The sequence below is a fragment of the Dasypus novemcinctus genome, chromosome 17 (assembly GCF_030445035.2).
Source record: "Dasypus novemcinctus isolate mDasNov1 chromosome 17, mDasNov1.1.hap2, whole genome shotgun sequence".
In the NCBI taxonomy this organism is placed as follows: domain Eukaryota; kingdom Metazoa; phylum Chordata; class Mammalia; order Cingulata; family Dasypodidae; genus Dasypus; species Dasypus novemcinctus.
Window position 1 is genome coordinate 60035126 of NC_080689.1, and position 23940 is coordinate 60059065.

Genomic DNA, 23940 nt, shown 5'->3' on the forward strand with positions numbered 1-23940 from the left:
CTTTGTTGTGAAACATTTGTTACAAATTATTACTATTTTTTAAAAGATTTATTTATTTATTTATTTACCCCCCCACCCCTGGTTGTCTGTTCTCTGTGTCTATTTGTTGCGTCGTCTTTGTCTGCTTCTGTTATTGTCAGCAGCACAGGAATCTGTGTTTCTTTTTGTTGCATCATCTTGTGTCAGCTCTCTGTGTGTGTGGTGCCATTCCTGGGCAGGCTGCACTTTCTTTTGCCCTGGGCGGCTCTCCTTACAGGGCGCACTCCATGCGCGTGGGGCTCCCCTATGTGGGGGACACTCCTCTGTGGCACAGCACTCCTCATGAGCATCAGCACTGTGCATGGGCCAGCTCCACACGGGTCAAGGAGGCCTGGGGTTTGAACCGTGGACCTCCCATATGGTAGACGGACGCCCTAACCACTGGGCCAAGTCCGCCGCCCTCAGGGCATTCCCTTGCATTTTCTTCTGGTGACAGGATTAATCTCTTCAGGCAGGGGTTGGAAGGTAGTTTCCTCAGAGCAGACTGGAGGCTAGGCAGTGCATGCTGGAGTTTGGCTGGTATATGCCTCAGTGCTGGGAGGAGGTCCAGACTCCTTGGGGTAGGCCAGAGGCTGGGCAGGGCAGACTTCAATTTGGCTGGTACCCACCTCAGGGCTGGAAGTTGTTTCAGACTCCCTGGAGCAGGCTGGAGGTCGGATGATACAAGGTTGGCAAGGTATGATCTGGACAGGGCAGGCCATGGCAGGCTTATGTGGTAAAGTCTCAGCAGAATTCAGGGTTTCAATGTCTCCATCAATATCATCATCCCATATATCTCCATCCCAATTCTCTGAATTCCACTCTTTTCCAATCAAAGTCTTAAGTTTGAAGAAACCAATTTCATCTGTATCTTCCCCCAACGTCTTATTTTTTTTCACTTTATCTTCAAAGAAGCTTTAGGTTACAGAAATGTCACATCAAAAATATAGGGAATGAGCAGATGTGGCTTAAATGTTTGAATGCCTGCTCGCCACATGGGAGGTCCCAGTATGATTCCCAGTGCCTCCAAGTCTGGGTTTCACTCCCTGGTCCTGGTACCGCTGCGCGGGCGGGACACGGCATTCCCAAGGGCGGGCGAGTGCACCCCGCAGCCCCCCGTGCACCCCGACACCGCATCCCTCCTGCCCTCAGGCTTGCAGGGGTGCCGCGGGAGTGCGCAGCAGGTCCACCAGAAAACAATCTTACAAGCAAACAATAACCAAAAAAAAGGCAGGAGTAGCAATATTAATATCAGACAAAATAGATTTTAAATGTGAAACAATTGTGAGAGACAAAGAAGGATACTACATATTAGTGAAAGGGAAAATCTGTCAAGAAGAACAAACAATCATAAATATTTATGCTCCTAACGAGGGCACCCCTAAATATGTGAGGCAAATGCTGGAAAAACTAAGTGAAAGAATAGATGCATCTACAATTATAGTGGGGGATTTTAATACACCACTATCAACTCTGGACAGAACATCTCAAAAGAGAATCACTAAAGAAACGAAATATTTGAACAGTATATTAGAGGAGCTGGATCTAATATACATATACAGATCATTACACCCAAACACAGCAGGATATACATTTTTCTCAAGTGCACATGGATCATTCTCCAAGACAGATCATATGCTAGGCCACAAAGAAAGGCTTAATGAATTCAGAAAGATCGAAATCATACAAAATAATATCTCTGACCACAGTGGAGTGAAGCTGGAAATCTGCAAGGGCCAGAGGCCCAGATTTCACACCAAGATATGGAAATTAAACAGCACACTCTTAGAAAAACAGTGGGTCAAAAAGGAAATCTCAAAAGAAATCAATGACTACCTTGAAACAAATGATAATGATAACACAACATACCAAAATTTATGGGATGCAGCAAAAGCAGTACTCAGAGGGAAATTTAGAGCCATAAATTCATACATCAAAAAAGAAGAAAGAGCAAAAATTGAAGAACTAACTGCACATTTGGAGGAATTAGAAAAAAACAACAAAGTAATCCAACAGGAAGAAGAAGGAAGGAAATAACAAAGATAAGAGCAGAACTAAATGAAATAGAAAATAAGAAAGCACTTGAAAAGATAAACAAGACCAAGAGCTGGTTTTTTGAGAAGATCAATAAAATTGACAAACCTTTAGTGAGACTAACAAAGAAAAAAAGAGAGAAGATGCAAATACACAAAATAAGAAATGAGAAAGGAGATATCAGCACTGACCCCACAGAAATAAAGACTATCATAACAGGATACTTTGAAAAACTATATTCCAACAAAAATGACAATTCAGAGGAAATGGACAAATTCCTAGAAACACATAAGCAGCTATATTGACGAAAGAAGAAATTGATGATCTCAACAAACCAATCACAAGTAAAGAGATAGAATCAGTCATTAAAAACCTTCCAACTAAGAAGAGCCCAGGGCCAGATGGCTTCACAGGTGAATTCTACAAAACATTCTGGAAAGAACTAACACTAATCCTGCCAAAACTCTTCCAAAATATTGAAACAGAAGGAACATTGCCTAACTCCTTCTATGATGCCAACATTACCCTAGTACCAAAGCCAAACAAAGACACCACAAGAAAGGAAAATTACAGACCAATTTCTCTAATGAACCTAGACACAAAAATACTTAACAAAATACTTGCTAATCGTACTCAACAACACATTAAACGAATTATACACTACGACCAAGTGCGATTCATTCCAGGTATGCAAGGATGGTTCAACATAAGAAAATCAATGAATGTAATACACCATATAAACAGATTGAAGGAAAAAAATCACATGATTATATCTATAGATGCAGAAAAAGCATTTGACAAAATACAGCACCCTCTCTTGATAAAAACTCTCCAAAAGATTGGAATACAAGGAAATTTTTTGAACATGATAAAGAGTATATATGAAAAATCTACAGCCAACATCGTTTACAATGGAGAAATCCTAAAATCCTTCCCTCTAAAGTCAGGAACAAGACAAGGATGCCCACTGTCTCCCCTTCTATTTAACATTGTCTTAGAAGTACTTGTTTGAGCACTGAGGCAAGAACCAGATGTAAAAGGCATTCAAATTGGAAAGGAAGAAGTCAAAATTTCATTATTTGCAGATGACATGATCCTATACATAGAAAACCCTGAGAGGTCCACAACAAAGCTTCTAGAACTCATAAATGAGTTTAGTAAAGTCGCCGGTTATAAGATCAATGCGCAAAAATCAGTAGCATTTCTGTACACCAATAATGAGCACGATCAGGAGGAAATCAAGAAACAAATACCATTCACAATAGTAAATTAAAAAAATCAAATAGGAATAAATTTAACTAAAGATGTAAAAAACTTACACACTGAGAACTATACAAGACTGTTCAAGGAAATCAAAGAAAACCTAAATAAATGGAAGTATATTCCCTGTTCGTGGATAGGAAGACTAAATATTATTAAGATGTCTATCCTACCAAAACCAATCTACACATTCAATGCAATCCCAATAAAAATCAACACAGCCTTCTTTAAGGAACTAGAAAAACTAACTTATAATTTATTTGGAAAGGAAAGAGGCCCCGAATAGCCAAAGACATATTGAAAAAGAAAAACGAAATTGGAGGAATCACACTACCTGACTTCAAAACATACTACAAAGCTACAGTAGTGAACAGCATGGTATTGGCATAAGGAGAGACACACAGACCAATGGAATCGAATTGAAAGTTCTGATATAGAACCTCATATATATAGCCATATAATATTCAATAAAGCCACCAAACCCTCTCAACTGGGAGAGAATGGCCTATCCAACAAATGGTGCCTGGAGAACTGGATATCCATATGTAGAAGAATGAAAGAGGATTACCATCTCACACCTTATACAAAGATCAACTCAAGATGGATCAAAGACCTAAATATAGGAGCCAAGACCATAAAGACCTTGGAAAGCAGTGTAGGGAAACATCAACAAGACCTTGTAATAGGAAATGGCTTCATGAACATCACACCAAAAGCACGAGCAGCAAAAGAACAAATAGATAAATGGGACTTCCTCAAAATTAAAGCCTTCTGCATCTCAAAGGAGTTTGTCAAGAAAGTAAAAAGGGAACCTATACAATGGGAGAAAATATTTGGCAACCATATATCCGATAAGAGACTTATAACTTGCATACATAAAGAACTCCTATATCTTGAAAATAAAAAGATAAACAACCCATTTAAAAAATGGGAAAAAGATTTAAACAGATACTTCTCCAAAGAAGAAATACAAATGGCTAAAAAGCACATGAAAAAATGCTCCAAATCTTTAGCTATCAGGGAAATGCAAATCAAAACTACAATGAGATACCATCTTACTCCCATAAGATTGGCAGCTATGAAAAAAACAGAAGAATACAAATGCTGGAGAGGATGTGAAGAAATGGGAACACTCATCCACTGCTGGTGGAAATGCAGAAGGATCCAACCATTCTGGAAGACAGTTTGGCGGTTTCTCAAAAAACTAACCATAGATTTGCCATATGACCCAGCAATACCACTGCTGGGTATATACCCAACAGAACTGAAAACAAGGACACAAACTGATATATGGACACCAATGTTCATAGCAGCCTTGTTCACTATCGCCAAAAGTTGGAATCAACCCAAATGCCCATCAACAGATGAGTGAAAAATGTGGTATATACATACAATGGAATACTACTTGGCTTTAAGAACAAATACACTACAAACACACGTGATAACATGGATGAATCTTGAGAACCTTATGTTGAGTGAAGCAACCCAGGCATTGAAGGACAAATACTACATGACCTCAATGATATGAAATAAGCAAGCTGCTTCAGAGAGCTAGAGACTGGAAGATAGGCTTACAGGAAATCGGGGGGTAGAGGAAGGACGTAAGCTGCATCTACATGGGTAAAATCTATGATAAGCTGGAGGTAAGTATGTGTACAAGGAAGAGATAAAATGGGGGCATAGGGTTACCTTTGGGTGGGGCTTTGCAGGTTTGAGGAGGGCTAGGGATGGGCAGATGGGTAATATTGCCCAAGAAATTGGGGGGAGGGTGGGGCAACATACGAACATAGGAGATTGTCAGGTGTTGGTTGAGAGTATAATGCTGAGAAAACCTTTTCAAAATATAATTAGGAAAGTTACCTGTTTAAGATACTCAAAGGGGATAATCTGACGCAGGACAGACTCCTAGGGTATATCTGAATGCTCATTTTGCCAGAGTGGGTTATACCATTGGGTAGAGACCCATATAATGAGAGTGAAGGTAGACACACATCCTGGGGAGGACTAATGCCATCAAATAGACTGTATCTCTCAAGAGAAAGGGTGGCTCCCAGGGCATTAAGGCAGTTGAGCAAGTCAAGTCATCAACACTGTTGCAAGTATCTCTGAACATGGCTCCTCAAGAAATGAAGATTGACTGTCACTGTGGGCCCCAAGGGGAGGGGGAAATAGATATTGAATAGATGGAACCAAAGTAACTGTGAGGGCAAAAGAAGTGTTTCACAAGAGTACACAAGGATGGATATAAAACATGTAATATTACACCAAAAACATATAGGGGATGACAGACTAATAATATACTGGTATGGGATGTTATTGACAGGGGACATATGGTTGACAGGGAGTTATACAGGGCGTGTGTTCAGTGTGCATGGAAATGTTTGGATATACTCATAGCAGAAACAATTAAAAACAACAGCTGGGGGGGGGTACTGGGTTCCTGGCCGGGGGCGGGGGGCTCTGTCGTGGTCCCTAGGGGAGCAGCGGCAGTCCTCCAGGTGCAACTGCAAGGACCAGGAAGGAATGAGGGTCCAACAGTGAGCCCCTGATACTAATGACTATGCTTGTGAGCCTATATACCTGAAATAAGATCAAGGCCTAGAGCAGCACTGTGCCTAAGAGTTCCCTCCTGACAGCCTCCGTGTTACTCAAATGTGGCCAGTCTCGAAGCCAAACTCAGCATGTAAATGCAATGCCTTCCCCCTAGCATGGGACATGACACCGGGAATGAGCCTCCCTGGCACCGAGAGATCACTACCAAGTACCAGCTGATGACATAACTAGAAAATGACCTTGAATTAAAAGTTCAATGTGGACCAGCAGAATATCCCTGTCTACATATAATAACAGGAGTTAAAAATGCTGTTTGACCTAAAGTAAGGGGGAAATGGAAAGGACAAATGAGTATAAGGCTATGAGTCTCTAAAAGAGTGTGGAGGTTGTCAGAAGGATTGCCCTTATGCACACCTGAGCAGAGTCTCAGAGACAGATAAAGTAGATACAACCCCAGGTATTGGTTCTTTTGAGGGCTAAAGAGACCCACAGGTTCTATGGTCATGGCAGATGGAGTTCACTGCCATGTCAGTTGGCCCTTCTTTGGAGCTGGTGTTTCTGAGTGATGGAGCTGGACTCAGATGTGATCTCTTTTCACAAGCCTTTCATGCTACTTTACTGGAATTGTAGTTGGTGCTGGGGTTTAAGATATATCTAGGGAATTTGAATCTCTGGACTGACAATATGATAGCCAGGCCCTAAGCCTCAACAGACTTCAGCTCCTACACTCTGATTTATTGGACTTACCCCACTCATCTAACATGGAGTTGAAGAATGTCAACTACCACACCATGGAGCCTAGAGTGCCTACAACTGAAAGCAGGAGGATTGCATCCAGTATCCAGGCGGAATCTAAGCCCCCTCTTGACATAGATGTGGAATGGACACAACCAAGCCAAGGTCCACAGGAAGGAGGAATACAGTAAGGATTAGAGTGGACTTAATGATATTCTATTCATGAACTATTGTGGTTAATAATCGAGAAAATGTGGCATTGGTGTGGAAAAAGTGGCCATGGTGGCTGCTGGGTGCGGGGAATGGGAGGAAGAGATGAGATGTGGAGGCATTTTCGGGACTTGGAGTTGTCCTGGGTGGTGCTGCAGGGACAATTGCCAAGCATTGTATGTCCTCCCATGGCCCACTGGATGGAACATGGGAGAGTGTGGGCTATGGTGTGGACCACAGGCCATGGGGTGCAGCAATGCCTAGAGATGTTCTCACCAGATGCAATGGATGTGTCATGATGATGGAGGAGAGTGTTACTGTGGGGGGAGTGGTGAGGTGGGGGCGGTGGGAGTGAATGGGGACCTCATATTTTTTTATGTAATATTTTTAAAAAATGAATAAATAAAATAAAATTTAAAAAAAAAAGAGACTTAGTAGACCAGGGAGCTGATGTGGCACAGGAGAATAATTGCCTCTCCCCAACTCCAGATGGCTCCGTGATCGGTTCCTGGAGCCATCTAATGAGAATACAAACAGACACAGAAGAACACACAGCGAATGGACAGAGAGAGCGGACAATGGAGGAAGGGGGGAGAAATAAATAAATCTTAAAAAAAAAAATAATATGAACCCAATTTGCAACACTAAAGATAAAGCTCTTTTGCATAGACTGGAGCTAAAGATCTGTTTCATAACACTGTCAAGTTAATTACTACTTCCTGCATATCCCACTTGCAGGATCCATAGATTTTTGTCCCATTATAAATTGACTAAATAGATTTGTCCTTTAACAATATTCTCTAGCTATTTTCATTTTGTGTTTGAAGTTAATTTTTAACATCATGGTTCAGGATGAAAGTCTCCAGTTTCAAGAAGACAGCAGACAATGCAAAACAGACTTTTCTGCAGCTCCATGGATTTTCTTTAATTATGGAAAGTTTTTAATTATGGAAACTTTTGAACCTGTGAAAAATTAGAGAGAACACGATAATGAATCCCCAAGAACCAATCATCCAGCTTCAGAGTAGTTGGAGTATGCCAGTTTAGATGATAATTCATCTCTAATCTATCACTCCCCCAAAAATATTATTTTGAAACAAATCCTAGACATTTCATTTTCATCTATAAATACTTTTTAAAAGGATTTTAATTCTTTGACATCCTTCATCTTGATGTCTTCAATTCAGAACCAAATATAAATTCAAGCTTCAAAACAACAGTTTGACAGCCTATAACTTAAACAGAATTTTAAATATATATACATATATATATATCAAGAACCCAAAATTCATCTTTGGTGTTAGTGATCATTGCTAAGGTTGAAAAATGAGGCAAGTTAGATGCAAACAGAGACAATTGAAGTTTCTCTTGCATAGAAACTCCAGCCTTACTTTCTGAACATACATCCCTCCTTCCAGTCCAGGTGAAAACAGGCAGCTGCTGCTCCCCATCATATGTGAGTTCACTGAGACAATTCCTTAGTCTCCTGGTCTAAATCAAGTATTGGCAACCCTGACCAATATCTTCCATAGCACTCGGGCAACAGCTACCATCTAGGCTCCCAGGAGAAGTTTTCAATTTCTCATTGCTCAGTTTTACCCTAATCTCTCTTAGAGGATTAGCCAAACTTATTTTTACTTTGCCCCCTTCTACTTTGCTGGAGTCTCTGAAGAGAAATAATTGAACTTGTTAAGAGTTTTATGTAAACCAAATGTCATTAACCTTTGAGGGGAAGGTTGAAGAAGGGTTTTCAATGTTTCTGGGCTTTTCCAGATCAGAGAAGGTGCTGGAGCTGACTTGACAGGTACTGCTGCAATTTGGAGACATTCATAACAAAGAAAAGTCAACTTCTGCTAGGATTTGAATTTAAATGATGGCCATGCCAATGGTCTGTTTTATTGCTATGCATGGCTCAATTGAAAATTAATGCCCCAGGCTTCCAATTCAAGATGGCAGGCCTATTCCACCAATTCCTTACATCATCCTTCCCTAGACCCAGCAAAATTGGTCATAAGGAAATAAAAATATATAATCCTGAGATAGCAATGAAAAACTGGATCATCACTAACGGAGATGTTTCTGGAGAGTGAAAAGCAGATGGTAACCTGGTGACCAATGTTTGAGCAGCCTCAGTTTAGATTTCAGACAAAGGATGCTGAGCCAAGGAGGCAGTTCATCTGTCTGGCAGAGCCCTGAAGATGTCTGGAACTTCAGGTCTTCTAGGGAACAGACTAGCCCCCCATCACACCCCCCTTCCACTCCAGGGGCCTACAGTTAGGCACTGGCTGAGTGGTCTTCTCTAGAGAGGCAGCACACACTGCAGGGGAGAACCAGAGCAGCTCGGTTGACAATGGTGCCCCAGCCTACAGCCTTTCTCAGTCAGTCACTCAGGGCACCCGAGTCTAAAACCCATTTGAACTTCACCCCGTAAAGCTTTCCACTTAGTGACTGAAGGACTGAGAGACTGGAGCCCCTGAGAAGGACATGAAATCCTAGCAAGCACGTTATTTATCAGGCAGTGAACAGTTTCAACCCAGTCAGATAACGAACTGTTTTCAGCTTTTAGAATCACCCACAGACAAAGCACAGAATCTCAACCATGCTTATGAAACAGAGTGAACACCTTCTCAACTCCGATGATGGAAAAGAAATAAATGTACAGCTAGCAGGAAGGAGCAAGTAGGCAAGGAGACGGATCAAAGTTAAACTCAGAAACTGCAGTATTTGCAAATTATTTTGAGATATGGAGGTAACTATAACAGAATGAAAAACATAGCTAAAATAGGATGCCTGTAAATAAGGGATTGGGGTGGGGCAGTGATTGTTATTTGTCATTAGAATTGTTCAGTCCTATTGATAAACTGTGCACATGCATTAACTTAAAAATAAAAATTGGGGGACAGGAGAAGAAAATGCCATCTTTTAAGTAATAAGAGAAAGGAAATCTCACAGTACGGTAGAGACAGCATGAAACAGGTTAAGCTGGATACTGCATAACTATGGTAACAGATGTAGCTAATGTAGGACACAAATGAGGGTGTTGGAAGGATCTAAGAGAAAGGTGGTGTTAAGCGGGAAGGAAAATAAATTCTAAATAAAGGAATACGGAGACAATCAGTTCGGATGCTCTGCCATCTAACACAAGAAAAGGAAGAAAGAACTGAACCCGCCTTCACTTTTCCTGTGTCTTTTCACCGTGGATTTTGAAGAGTAAAAGCCAAGGGCTCCTTGCCCTGTACAGAAAGCAAACATGATAGAACTCATACTCAATAAAATAACATGGGCAGAAAACCGTGCCTGCTGTCCAATGAAATTCTATCTTCTTAAAGTCGCCATGCATTTCAAAGTTTAATGGGCTATGGTGTGGACGGTTGACCCTGAGGTGCAGCAGTGCTCAGAGATGTATTCACCAAGTGCAATGAATGTCTCATGATGATGGAGGAGGTTGTTGTTATGGGGGAAGGAGTGGGGTGAGGGCAGTGGGGGTATATGGGGACTTCATATTTTTTGAATGTAATATTAAAAAAATAAATAAAGACAAAAAAATACCCATTAAATAAAGTAATGTTTTTTAAAAAGTTTAATAAGCTCACTTGTTCAAAAAAAATACTTCAGTGACAAATGTAATTCTATTGACTTTTCCTTAAGATGATTCGCATTTGAGCACAAGCATTTAACTACCCCTTCCAAAATTCCACAGAAAATTGCCAAAGGAATATAAAGGTAGGAATAAATTTGCCTCCCTTCTGGTTACCAGGAGGGCAGCATCCACGTGAGAGAAACTGTGAGAATCGACAACTGCAACATCAGCTTTTCCCACCCAGGAACGTATTCTATTTCTTGAGTAAATACTGGCACTTCATATTTTCAGTGAAAACTGGCCATTTTGTCAAGCTTTTCACACATGCTAGGATACGATAATGCATGGTGTTACAGTTTCAGGTCTCTGCTCCCCTTCACTCTGCATGCCATTTCCAATATTGATTTTTTCTTTTTTGTCTTAAACACGTTTGCCAAAAGTTTCTCTATTTTATTGGTTTTCCAAAAGAAGCAACCTGGAGGACAAAAAGTGGGGAGAAAGCACGTGAGACAGCGGAAGGAACCCGAGGAAGGCGGGAGGCTGGCTGCACACGGTCGGGAAGGACAATGAGCCTCAGTCTGTGCCCAGGACAGAGCGTGAAGGAAGAGGTAACGCAGGAGAGGTGGGTGAGGAGCTGGAGTTTTATCTGGAGGGGAGTGGAGGGACAGATTAGATTTTTGTTTCAGGAAGACCACTCTGGAGGGAGGAAGGTCAGGCTAGAAGCAGGGAGGAGAACTGGTCTGCTCTGGAGCTGCTCTCTACCAGCCATCCCCGCCTCAAGCTTGTCTAAACCTGGCCACTGTCCTGCACAACCTCTTTCCCTCAGCTGTGCTGTTGCATCAGCCACAGTCAGACCAGCTGAGCTGAGGGAACCAGCAAAGCTCTTCAAATGCTCTCATGATGAATTTGATAAAAGTAGTCATTATGGAGCAGTTAAAGTCATAACCCTGAGGAAGACAAAGTACAATTCCAGTTTCATGATGTTTAAAAGAAACAAGTCTGATCTACAGAGTACAAAACTATAAAAGCAAGGAAATGATGACCATAAAAGGCAGGCAGGTGGAGGCTTGAAAACAGGAACTCAGTTACATGCACGCCCATGTTCACAGCGGCATTATTCACCACAGCCAACAGGGGGAGCCAGTTCCAAAGATGAACAGAGACCTGAGCTACAACCCTACAACCTATTTTTTTTGGTCTTTATTTGTTTTTTTAATGTTACATTAAAAAAATATGAGGTCCCCATATACTCCCTCACCCCCCTCACCCCACTCCTCTCCCATAACAACAACCTCCTCCATCATCATGAGCTATTCATTGCACTTGGTGAATACATCTCTGAGCACCGCTGCACCTCATGGTCAATGGTCCACACCATAGCCCACACTCTCCCACAGTCCACCCAGTGGGCCATGGGAGGACATACAATGTCTGGTAACTGTCCCTGCAGCACCACCAGGACAACTCCAACCCCCGAAAATGCCCCCACATCGCATCTCTTCCTCCTACTCCCTACCCCTAGCAGCCACCATGGCCACTTTCTCCACACCAATGCCACATTTTCTTCGATTACTAATCACAATAGTTCATGAATAGAATATCAGTAAGTCCACTCTAATCCATACTCGATTCCTCCATCCTGTGGACCTTAGAATGGTTGATCCATATCAAGAGGGGGCTTAGATTCCACATGGATGCTGGATGCAATTCTCCTGCTTTCACTTTGTAGGCACTCTTGGCTCCCTGGTGTGGTAGTTGACCTCCATATTAGCTGAGTGGGGTAAGTCCAATAAACCAGAGTGTAGGAGTTGCAAGTCTGTTGAGGCTCAGGGCCTGGCTATCACATGGTCAGTCCAGAGATTCAGGTATACGCTAATCCCCAGCACCAACTACACATCCGGTAAAAGTAACAGGAGAGACTTGTGGACAAAGATCACATATGAGTCCAGCTCCATCACACAGAAACACAAACTCCAAAGTAGGGCCAACTGACATGGCACTGAACTCCATCTGCCATGACCATAGAACCTGTGGGTCTCTGTAGCCCTCAGAAGAACCAATACCTGGGGTTGTATCTACTTTATCTGTCTCTGGGACTCTGCTGAGGTGTGCATAAGGGCAACCCCTCTGATAACCTCCCAGCTCTTTTTGGAGAATCATAGCCATATAAACTCATTTGTCCTATTCAACCATAAAAAATAGTGGAGCTAATATATGCCATAACATAAACGAACCTTGAAAGCATTATGCTCACTGAAATAAGTCAGGCACAAAAGGACAGATATTGTATGATTCCACTTAAATGAAATATCTAGATAAGCGAATGCATAGAGACAAAGTTAATTTAAGGTGACCAGGAGCTGAGGGGAAGGGGCAATGGGAATTACTGCTTAATGGGTAAAGAATTTGTTTGGGGTGATGAAAAGGTTTTGGAAATGGGTGGTAGTAATGGGGGGTATGATACTGTAAATGTAATTAATGCCACTGAATTATACACCTAAAAATGTATGATGTACTTAATGCAGTAAAAATGGCCTTAAAATGGCAAAATTTATGTTACATGTTACCATGAAAAATCTAGTGGTTCGCCTTGAAATAATCTGAGCTGTACATGTTTCATGAATTTTTCTATGTATATTATGCTATACGTTTTTAAATTTTTAAAATAAAATAGGCATTACAAGGAAAAAAACTTTTGTGGACTTTTATGTACTGATTTCACAGATATTGCCAACAAACTTCCTTTCTGTAATACAAAATGCCAGAAGACAAAAAAGATATTGGGGATGCAAAGGTTTAGATGAAGAATTATATGTCCCAAGATAATGGTATTACTGTGTGAGAATAATATAAAGTTCTTAGACATGCAAGAACTAAGAAAATGTCCCACTTTTCCTGGAAAAAAAATGCAATTAATCAAGGAATTAGTAAAAAAAAAAAAAAAAAAGATAAAGCATCGGATATGGATTGAGTGCTGTAGCCTATATAAAACCCAGTCTAAATAGCAGGTGATAATAGAGTTATGAAACATAAATATGTCAAAAATAATTCTGGAAAGCAAAAGCATACATTGCTTTAAAAAAAAAAACAAAAAAAACCCCTGGGTCTATGAGTTGAGATGGGGAAGCAGATTTGGCCCAAGGGATAGGGCGTCCGCCTACCACGTGGGAGGTCCAATGTTCAACCCACGGCCTCCTGACCCATGTGGTGAGCTGGCCCACGTGCAGCGCTGATGTGCAATCCAGGGGTGTCCCCCGCATAGGGGAGCCCCATGCGCAAGGAATGTGCCCCGGAAGGAGAGCCGCCCAGCACAAAAAAAACCTCAGCCTGCCTGGGAATGGTGCTGCACAAACGCAGAGCTGATTCAGCAAGATGACACAACAAAAAGAGACAACACATTCCTGATACTGCTGATAAGAATCCAAGCGAACGTGTAAGAACACACTGCGAATGGACACAGAGAGCAGACAACTGGGGGAGAGGGGGCAGGAAGGGGAGAGAAAGAAATAAAAAAAATTTTAAATCTTAAAAAAATAGTTGAGATGTTTTTTAAGGTACAATTAAGTCTCATTATGGGAAAACAGATACTGTATTTTTTAGTGTCATGGAGGACTAGTAGAAAAGAATGAATGGATAACTTCCCTTATCTCAAGACCAAGGAAATCTTGAATTACATTTAAGTTGTAAAAAGGAAAGGAAGAAAACAGTCTGGAATTATTTTGAAATGCATAAAATAATGCTTTGGAAGATCAAATATATCACTTACATAAATGTAAATTTGGTCTGAAAAAGTTGTTTAAAATGACAAAAATCAAAATGACATGGAAGAAACGTATAAAAATAAGACAAATGATCAAAGATATAGCAGGGAAATAAAAGCAAAAAGACAGAATCTCAGTTTTATTATCTCCAAGTAAAATTTAAGACAAAGATTCACTGATACAGAGGATCTGGAAATAAAGATGTTCAATTACACAATGAAGACTCAAAAGTCACAAATGTTTGCATCATGCTGGGCAAGCATCCATCCCAGTTTGCCTGAGACTGTCTTGGTTTTAAGCACTGAAAATCCTCCATCCCAGGAAACCCGTCAATTATAGTGGGACACAAACAGATCTCTTGTAATCTTTGATGGATCACTTAGATACAAAGAACATTTAAAAATAGATTTGCAAATATAATCAATAAGCTTTGTACCCCGCAAAGAATAGACTTTCTATTGACCTCATTCAACAACATTGGCAAACATTTCATAGGCTTATCTTGGCAGACAGGCCAGGATGACTCTTTGCTGGAAGCCCGCCATTCCATGGGTGCTCTTTGAGTATGGGGGATTCTATTTGAAGACAGAGGCAGGTTTTTAGTATTACTGTTTTAAAATTCTTTCAGGCAAAAATGTTGGCAGTTGGGGTTTAAGGAATTGAGTATTGGCCTTGCAATCTCCTTTCTAAAGGATTCTATTCCAAGAATCTTAGGTATGTTCAGTTCAAAATGCTTACACCATATAGAAATACCTTCAGAAGGAAAAAAATTTCCCAAGGACCCCAGGGTGGACTCACATCACCTATTAGAATGTAACTCAAGTATGTACACTCTTCAAGACCAGCTCTAAACAACTAGGTGTTATACAATTAAAATGCCAGATGTACAAACAGATAACTGTCAAACTTTAGAAGTTTCAAGTGAATGAAGTTAGTTTACTGCAGCAAATAGAACTATTTTGCTGAAATGAAAATGCCCTTTTGGGTAACAGCAGAAAGATGTAGCCTCAGGTCTAGTTTTTATATTTTTATCATTTTCTAAGTTTTGACTTAAGTAATACTGACATACACAACACAAAGTATGTTGTACAGGACAATATGAACTTCAAACATGTATTTACTCCATGAAGGTAATCACATGCCATAATGGAAACCTCTATGACACCATCCTGGAATGACCACACAAATGATATCATTTCATATTAATGAAAATAGTGATAGCTAAGATATATTGAACCTTACATAGGTTCTATGCTTTTCACACATAACAACTTATTACTCTGCTCAATAATCATGAAATACTGATTTGCCAGAAACTAATCTCCACATTAGAATAGAGACTGAAGAACAGAAAAGTTGAATCACTTGCCCAAAGTCTCACAGCTAGTGAGGAGAAAGCAGGATCTGAAGCCAGGCAGTCTGGCTCCCCTAAACCATTACACCAAACCACCTGCCTCAAGCTACTGGATGCAAGGTCGGTTTTGCAGCATTACTAGACCTGCATTAAATGGATATCTAACCCATTACTACGGAAACCAGCAACAGAAACTTTTTCCTTATGCTTTTACTACAAAACATCCTGCTTTTACTACAAAACCTTACTGAAACTTTTATCCATGTGAGGATTGGCATAAGACAGCTCCTTTCTTTGCTGATAGGGCAGTGGTCACCAGGTGCAGCCTGGGCAAGCCTGGGCACCTCCTCTCCCCCACACGCCTCTATTCATACTCCTCTCCCCTTCACCCTTGCCAGTGAGCCAAGGTCACCAGGTCTGCCCCAGGCTCAACCGGGAAAATAAGCAGCAAATAGAAGCCCCAGCGTCTGTTTTAGGCTTGCCATCAGGATGATTGAAATGAAGCCACTAATTTGAGAGAATTCACAGACCCCTCGGTAGACATATTCTCAGAACCAGGAAGGGGCTGAGAGATGCTGCCCAATCTGATGGTGCTGCAGTAGCATAGCGTGAACTTGTGGAGAGGGACACTATTAAAAAACAACCCTGTGAAACTAATCCTTACATCTGACAAGGAAATGACATGTACCATGCTTGGAAAAAGCATGGTCTTGGAATCAGGAATGGTTGTGCTTCCCTTAGGAAGTGTGTACTTTGTGTTTTCATCTTCTGGACATGTACATTTTGTGTCTCCCTGCATAGCTCTTATCACAGTGTGTAATTATATGTTCATTAGAGAGATTTCTTGATGAATGTCTGAAGTGCTATCTGAAGAGACAGTCTGTTTCTGCCCTATTAAGTGCCATTAGGATGTCTGTCTGCTTCACTCTACCTCTCACAGAACTTGGCACAGTAGGCCCTCACCAAATGTCTGTTGAATAAGTGAGTGCATGAGTCAAAGAATAAATAAAACATGAACAATGGACTGGTCATTCTACTTTTCTGTGTGGGCTGCTAGAAAATTTACAGCTGAATTTCTTTCTTGCATAACATAACAAGTGAAGAGGATCTTATCCTTGTGTTTTTGTATTAGCCTCATTCTTAATACCATGTTGTGTCTCTACACTTAATTTCCTTCTTTCTTTCCCATCTTCTTAGTCCACCTTGCTATATTTTATGAATCCATATAGAATGCCTTAAAGCCCTGTAGAACAAAGTAAGTGATAAATAAATGTTTACCAAGGTCTTACATACATACTTACAACATTAACACTAAACCCTCTGCTAAACATTTGATCACATGTGAGCTCTTAAGAATATTTGAATATATGGGGACCTCATATTTTTTGAATGTAACATTAAAAAAATAAAGACAAAAAAAATATCATTTGCCATTAAAAATAAAAAAGAATAGTTGAGGGGAAGTGGACTTGGCCCAGTGGATATTGTGTCCGCCTACCATATGGGAGGTTCCCAGTTCAAACCCCGGGCCTCCTTGACCCATGTGGAGCTGGCTCACGTGCAGTGCTGATGTGCGCAGAGTCCCGTGCCATGCAGGGGTGCCCCTCGCATAGGGGAGCCCCAAGTGCAAGGAGTGCGCCCCATAAGGAGAGCCGCCCAGCGGAAAAGGAAGTGCAGCCTGCCCAGGAATGGTGCCGCACACATGGAGAGCTGACACAAGAAGATGACACAACAAAAAGAAACACAAATTCCTGGTGCCGCTGATAAGGATAGAAGTGGTCACAGAAGGACACAGACAGCAGATAACTGGGGAGAGGGGGTTGGAAGGGGAGAGAAAGAATAAAAAAAAATCTTAAAAAAAAAAACAGAATATTTGAAGTTTGCTAGTTCCTGCACTATGCTAATTCTTAGAGCAAATTCACTCCAAGCCTAGAAACTACATGTGCTGTGTCATTTCGGTCATTTGTGTGTATTTTGTATGTGGCAAGCCTTTTTCTAGGAGATCTAGGCAACCTAGTGTCAAAGAACCAACGTAGATATGGATTTTGGACCAAAGATGATCTCTCTTTAGAGGTTTTCCAAATATACTGACATCCTAATAGTTTGCTTTCACTTGTATCCTATTTGGAGGGGGAATGGAGACTGGGGGCAGTGAGGAGGGCTGGGCAAGATCCTGGTCAGGCATTGAGAAGAGTCTGGTCACATTACAAAAATGAAGGCAGGGCATCATAAAGTAAAACTATTAATGAATAACTTACACCCCTTTTTAAAATCTCTAGTATACATTATTTATATGCTAGTGGGAGGAGATACTTGGAAGTCTGAAATTCCACAATTATTTCTTTAGCCATGTCACTTCAAATGTCGACCAACTACTTTCCCTTAAAACAATTTCAAAATCCCATAATGAGAACACCTCACCCTGCACAAGTTAAACATTTCGTATCCTCCATCCTGAGAAGAGCTGAGTCCACCCCCAGTGCATTTGCTTCTGTCGGGAGGCCAGACCAGCGCTCCTTAGGGGTTAGTCAGGAGACACAGAACGTCCATTTATGAAACTGAAATTTGGTTTCTATTATTTATAAGGCTTATTTGAGTCAGTTAAATCTTAGACGACAAACTGCAAGAGGAGGGAGGTGTGGGTGTAAAGAAACAGATGGGTAATAGTCATATGTCACAGATAAATGACAGTTTTGGGAAGAATTGGATAGGGTGTGGGCTGGAGCCTTTTTATTTTTTAGGGGATGGAGATTAGGGGCGAGACGATAAAGGCAAGACAATAGGCCAGAGCAGAGCGCCTGCTGAGCACCCTAAAGCTGCCTGCTCTTCCCATCCCCCTCCTGTCCCCACCCCCAACACCAGGTACTCTGCAGTCTGGATCTCAAAACCAGCAGACGTGGACCCGGACTCGCCGCTGCCTCCCGGGTTGGAGGAGGGGAGGGAGGCAGGGAAAGCGAGGAAAGGAGATGGAAGCTGAGCTGAACAGACTGTAAAGACCTCCTCGGGGACCGTGGGGTTTTTTGTTTCCCCTCCAAAGTGGATGAGTTGCACAAAAATCCAAACCCACCCGGGCCGGGTCACGTGCCAGATCCCTTTATCAAAATACTGGTGGCTGCAGACCTCGCACCTGCTCACCCGCAGCTGCAACCACGCTGCAGGCCACCGCCGGGCCCCAAGGGAGCGCGCCCAGGGCGGCGGCCAAGCGGGAAGGCAGGGACCCAGAGGAAAGCCCCATCTGGCAGACATGGTTCTCCAGACAAACCGGCCCACAGCCCCCATGCGGAGACCAGCGCCTGGCAGCCCCGATTTCCAAAAAAGCCTCCAATGTTACATCATTAGAAATCATTAGGTGTGAAATACATACCCAGCCGCTGGGAAGGGCTGCAGCGCGGATGCGAACAAAAACAGACAGGGCACTCCTCTATCTGGACCCCGCAGCTCTGGGAAGGGGAGGGATGCTGGAAGGCTCGGAAATTCCATGAAAATTAACAAAACCAAGGCAAGCCTAAGGGTCTTACCTCCTGCGCGGCATCTTATCCAACTCTGGTCTTCCCTCTAGGATTCTCGTTTAAATCAGCTGAATAAATCCACCCAGCTAATCTGCAGGACAGTATTTCCTACCCATCCTGCAGTCCCGCACTGGTCAGAGCGGCCGAAAGGGTTTCTCTACCCACATCTGCCTGAAATCCCCCCAACCATTCGCTGCTTCTTCGGGTCAGTGGGGATCACAGACAACGGAGGCTGCTGCTCCTCGACAAAGGTTTTCGTTCCAGCTCCTCCCTTACAGCGCTGCGATCAGAATTAAATCCATCTCCCACCCCGGGCTGCAAGGAAACGCGCGCTCCTCCCCGTGCGCGCTGACAAAAGCCCGCGCCCCGGCGCCCGCACAGCCCCCTCTAGCGGCCGCGGGGCGGGCGCCGGGAGGGCGGGGGCTGCAGTGCCCGCCCCGCGCTGCCGCAGTCCCGGGCCCCCGCGGGCAGCTCGCCTGCTCTCACGCCCACTTTCACCCACTAGGGAGCCCCTCACAGCGGCCGAGAGCTAATAGCAGTAACTTACCAGGGGGAAATCTGAATCCTCCCTGGGTGAAAAATGAAGCCTCACTTAGAATGTTTTTGTCCAGGAAGTAGGTACATCTTGCCCTGAGAAGTAACGCTGTTAGTCATTTTAATAGGAACTTTGGACCGTTTAAGTTCAAAGCCAAGATTACCCCTATACTAATTCTGATTCCATTTTCAACTAGGACAAAAATCTTTGTCTTGCTGAGCCCCCTGGGGTTATGGGTCTTGTCCAGCTCCCTAAATTCTAGTTATTAACTCCCCTCACACCTTCATCCTCGGTGACCTCCCACTCCTCAGGAAAAGGTGTGTAGTGAGGAGGAAACTGGATGCGGTGCCAGGACGCCTGGTTGCAGTCTGAGTCCTGCCATTAATTCGCTGTGTGACCTTGATAAAGCCAGGACCTCTCTGGGTCTCATCTTCACCCGGAAAATGACAGTGTACCTAAAAAGGCAGCTTCGGCGTCTAATACTTGCTGGCAGTGTTTCTCAAGAGTGCCCTCGAGGAGCAGGACATCAGTGGGTACCTTGGATGTTAGACCCCCAGGCCCTCTACCAGCTCCTCATATTCCCCTCAGTCTACATTCCCTCTAAGTGGCTGGAAGGCTGTGTCTGCAGGGCAAGCCCCCGTCACGGCCCCCAGATCGTCGCCCCCCAAGGATCTGAACCACCACAGCCCTCAGACCCCACCATGGGGCCTGCCCGAGCTCAGTCTCTGGAGTGAGCCCAGGAACTGAAGTTTGGAAACAAGCACCCCACGTGACCCCTTTGCACACTGACCAGGAGAACCCACCACAAGGGCCCCAGAGCCACCAGCAGGCAGTCCCTGGCCAGTGCCAGGGAAACCTCCTTCCTGCTCTAGCGTCCTCACGTCCACTCCTGCACCTTCTTCCCCCACCCAGGGCTTCCCACTCATTCCCATTCCTTCTCCAGAAGCACCAAGTCCACTAGCCCTTGCCCATTCTGCTGTCAAAACCTGCTAGAAGAGTCAGGGCAAATGCGGTTCCCCCCCGAGGAGCCCGTCTGTGCAAAGCTACGAGGTGACGTGTCTGAGACACTTTGGGGGGCTGTGGCGCTGTTAGTGCCAGCAAGCAACAGCAGGGGGAAGGCAGGGCTCTGGCATCACAGGTAAGTGAAGCCCAATCACAAAACGAGACCCTAGAATGAGGAGTTTTCATTTAGTCCAGAAATACCAGGTCTGAGACTGCATGGCCACATGCCTTCAGATGCCCTCCCTGGTGCATGCAGGTCTCAAGTCACAAGCCGCTGGTGGCTCCTGGCGTTATTCTGAGGCTTTCCCTGTATTTCTACTCATTTAATCCACGCAAGAGCTCTGAGGGGGGTACTATATTCCCATTTTTCAGGTGAAGAATCTATGGACAGAGTTTTGATAACTCGCCCAAGGTCACACTAGTGGGTGGCCCAGCCAGGATTCCACTCAGGGGCCCTGGTTCCAGAGCATTCCATGGCATGGCCTCTCAGAGACAAGAGCAAAGCTGCTCTGGGTTATCCCATTTCTACATGCTGCTGTGTTTCAGATTTAAGGTTGCTACCCTAAAATTTTATTAAGTGTGATTTTTTAAAAAAAGCAACTAGTATAGCACACTGGCCACACCATGCTTTTCTGAAAAAGAAAATAAGAAAAAGGAAAAGGGTGGGGAGAGGAGGGAGTGACTTGTCCTCTAACAGAACCAGGTCTAAAAAAAACTTGCATCCAGTGAGGTCGATGCGGCTCAAGTGATAAGACCCCTGCCTACCATACGGGAGGACGCAGGTTCACTCCCTGGGACCTCCTGGTGAAAAGAGAAAGCGTGCCTGCAGCCAGCCGAGTGCACATGCCACCGGGTCACACAGCAAGATGACCCAACAAGAGAGAGACAAAGGGGACACTCAAAGTAAAGCACAGCAGAGACCAGGTACTGAGGTGGCACAATTGACAGGGAACCGCTCTCCACAGCACAGGTCCCCAGGATCGAATCCTTCTGAATCCTAGAGAAAGATGAGAAGAGAACAAAGAAATAGATACAGAAGATCACAAAGTGAATGGAAACAGACAGCAGAAACAGCAGGGTAGGGGTGGGCGTGGGGGTGGGGAAAAATCTTTTTAAAAAAAGTGCATCGCAATGAAGCTCTGATACAAAGCATAAAATGGGTGAACACCAAAGACATGTTGAGGAAAATAAGCCAGACACAAGAGGACATACTGTACAGTCACTCACAAAATAACTAGACTACACATTCACATCGAACAATTACAGGCTACCAGAGGCGGGAGTGCGGAATGGGTTGCTAATCCCTAGCACACAGCTGCTGGTTAGGGGGAGGGAAGTTTTGGCAATGGATGGTGGTGGCAGCAGCACATTGCATAGTTACTACCGAGTTGTATACTTAGAAGTGATTAAGATGGGAAGTGTTATATGAAATGGCACAAAGTTTTAAAGTGTCCAGCTCCTCCCAGACATCACCTGATTACAGGTGCTGAGAAAGTGGCACAAGTCCATGTCCTTAGGAGTTTTTCAAGTTTCAGCAAGAAATGAGACTTCTTTCTTCTTTGTATTAGTTTTCACATCAATAGCCTATCTGAAATTTTTCTTGAAGGTCTCATACCCTCCCCCCCAACCCACCCAATTGCAAACTCACCTGGAAATTCAATGAGAACCATAACTATTTGGCCCCACAGTCTATCCCTGTGAGACCATGAAGATTCACAGCTCCTACAGCAGAAAGTGTGAGAGGCCTGGCCTTCAACGAGGGACAGCAAAGCACAGGAGACTCAATGTCAGACCCCAAAAAGTCCCATTTGGCTAGCCACCAAGGGCCAGGTCAGGATTTTAGTGTTACATTTGACTGATGTGCAAGTTTTTAAACCTCCAAGTCTTTATCACAAGTGTTTCTAGCCAGTGTCACTTGTAGAGAGTAGGTGGAAGTATGGGAACCCCAGCAGCACCCATGCTAGGTGGTTTCTAAGGTGGCTCAGTGGCCCCCACCTCCTGGTCTTCACATCCTTACAGAATCCCTCCCGAGATGCCAGCAGGACCTATGACTTGCTTCTAATCCATGGAACATAGCAGAGGGAATGGGACATCACTTCTGTGTAGGTTACATAAATTTCATCATCCTATCAGACTCTAGGGCCTCCTTGACTTGCATGCTTCTGTTAGGCCAGTGGTCATATTGGAAAGGCCGATATGGCAAGGGACAGAGGGCTATTTCCAGCCATCAGCCAGCTGCAAACAGAGGCCCTCAGCCAAAGAGTCCCAGAGGAAGTGAGTTTTCCCAGTTACAACTCCAGTCACCCCTTTAGACGAGACCCCAGCTAAGACTGACACCTTGAGTTTTGCCTTGTGAGAGACACCAAAGAGAGGATGCAGCTAGACTGCTCAAATGGACTCCTAACCCACAGAAGCTGAGATAGCATCTGAATTAGCATCTGAATTATTAGGGTTTATTAGGGAACTCATTGACAAGCTGAGGATGGTACAGAAAGTAAAGTTACATTTCTTCCCCTCTAATTCATGTTCATAACTGACAATCCTGCTTTGGGTGCATGAAAGTCCAGAATGTGGCCACAGCCAGGCCTTCCCACATCCAGATGGAAAGACACACAAACGATCCTTCCCCAAACCCCTCATAACAAGTAAGGGTTTGGCCACCAAGCCTGATGGAGCCTTAGTCTCTTCCTGGGCTCCCGGTGCAGATCACACAATGCTGGGGGACTCTGCCACTTGGTTCCTCTCCCCTCAAACCCCCTCAACACAGAGAACAGACAACAGGGTGGGGGGAGAGAAATTTAAAAAAATAAATCTTTAAAAAAAAAAATAGGGTAAATCTTTCCAAAGAGAAAGGAAGTGATACAAAGAGGACCAGAAGAGCTCCTAAAATAATCTAGTATTTATAACCCTCTTCTCCTCCCATTAAAAGATCTACCATTAACATGGTCCTTGCAGCCACTTTTGTCCCTGATCTGCTCTGGACACCACAGCTATACCTAACGAGACATACCTTTTATAAAGCCTCTCCTAGCGTCTCCTAGAAACATTTCCTCTAGAAGCCACTAGGACGGATGAGGACTAACTTCAGTCAACTTAACCACCAGGCCCAGGACTGTTCCCCACCTTAATTCCCCTGCCTGCCAGTCCTTAGTAATCTCTTTGCCCCATAGCCCTTTTTAGCAGCAGCTTATGCTGCTGCCTCCCTTCACCCCTCCTCCCAGCCATTGTTATCTTCCCCCTCCAGCCATTGCTATCCTTCCCGCCAGTCCCGCCCACATTGCCAACATATAATCTGCCTCCTTCCTTAGCCACTGCTTACCTCATAGCCATCCGCCCACTCCCACCTATCAACCACCACCCCGTAGCTAGCCCGCCCTCGCACTAACCCC

The 23940-nt window shown here is 43.6% G+C and overlaps 1 protein-coding gene across 14 annotated transcripts in view; it reads right to left on the reverse strand.

Annotated features, from left to right (window-relative positions):
* The window catches only part of ADD2 (adducin 2), a 213747-nt gene that overhangs the window by 113766 nt on the left and 76041 nt on the right, over positions 1-23940 (reverse strand). For 5 of the 14 annotated variants that reach the window (XM_058278752.1, XM_004460130.4, XM_058278744.1 and 2 more), the window contains exon 1: positions 19024-19375. The exons of 1 other annotated variant lie outside the window; for it this stretch is intronic. The gene's annotated coding sequence lies outside the window, so the exon portion shown is untranslated. Of the gene's footprint in view, positions 1-18869; positions 18946-19023; positions 19449-23940 lie in introns of those variants that run through there. 8 more of the 14 variants (XM_058278749.2, XM_058278746.2, XM_058278753.1 and 5 more) reach the window with 7 other exon arrangements.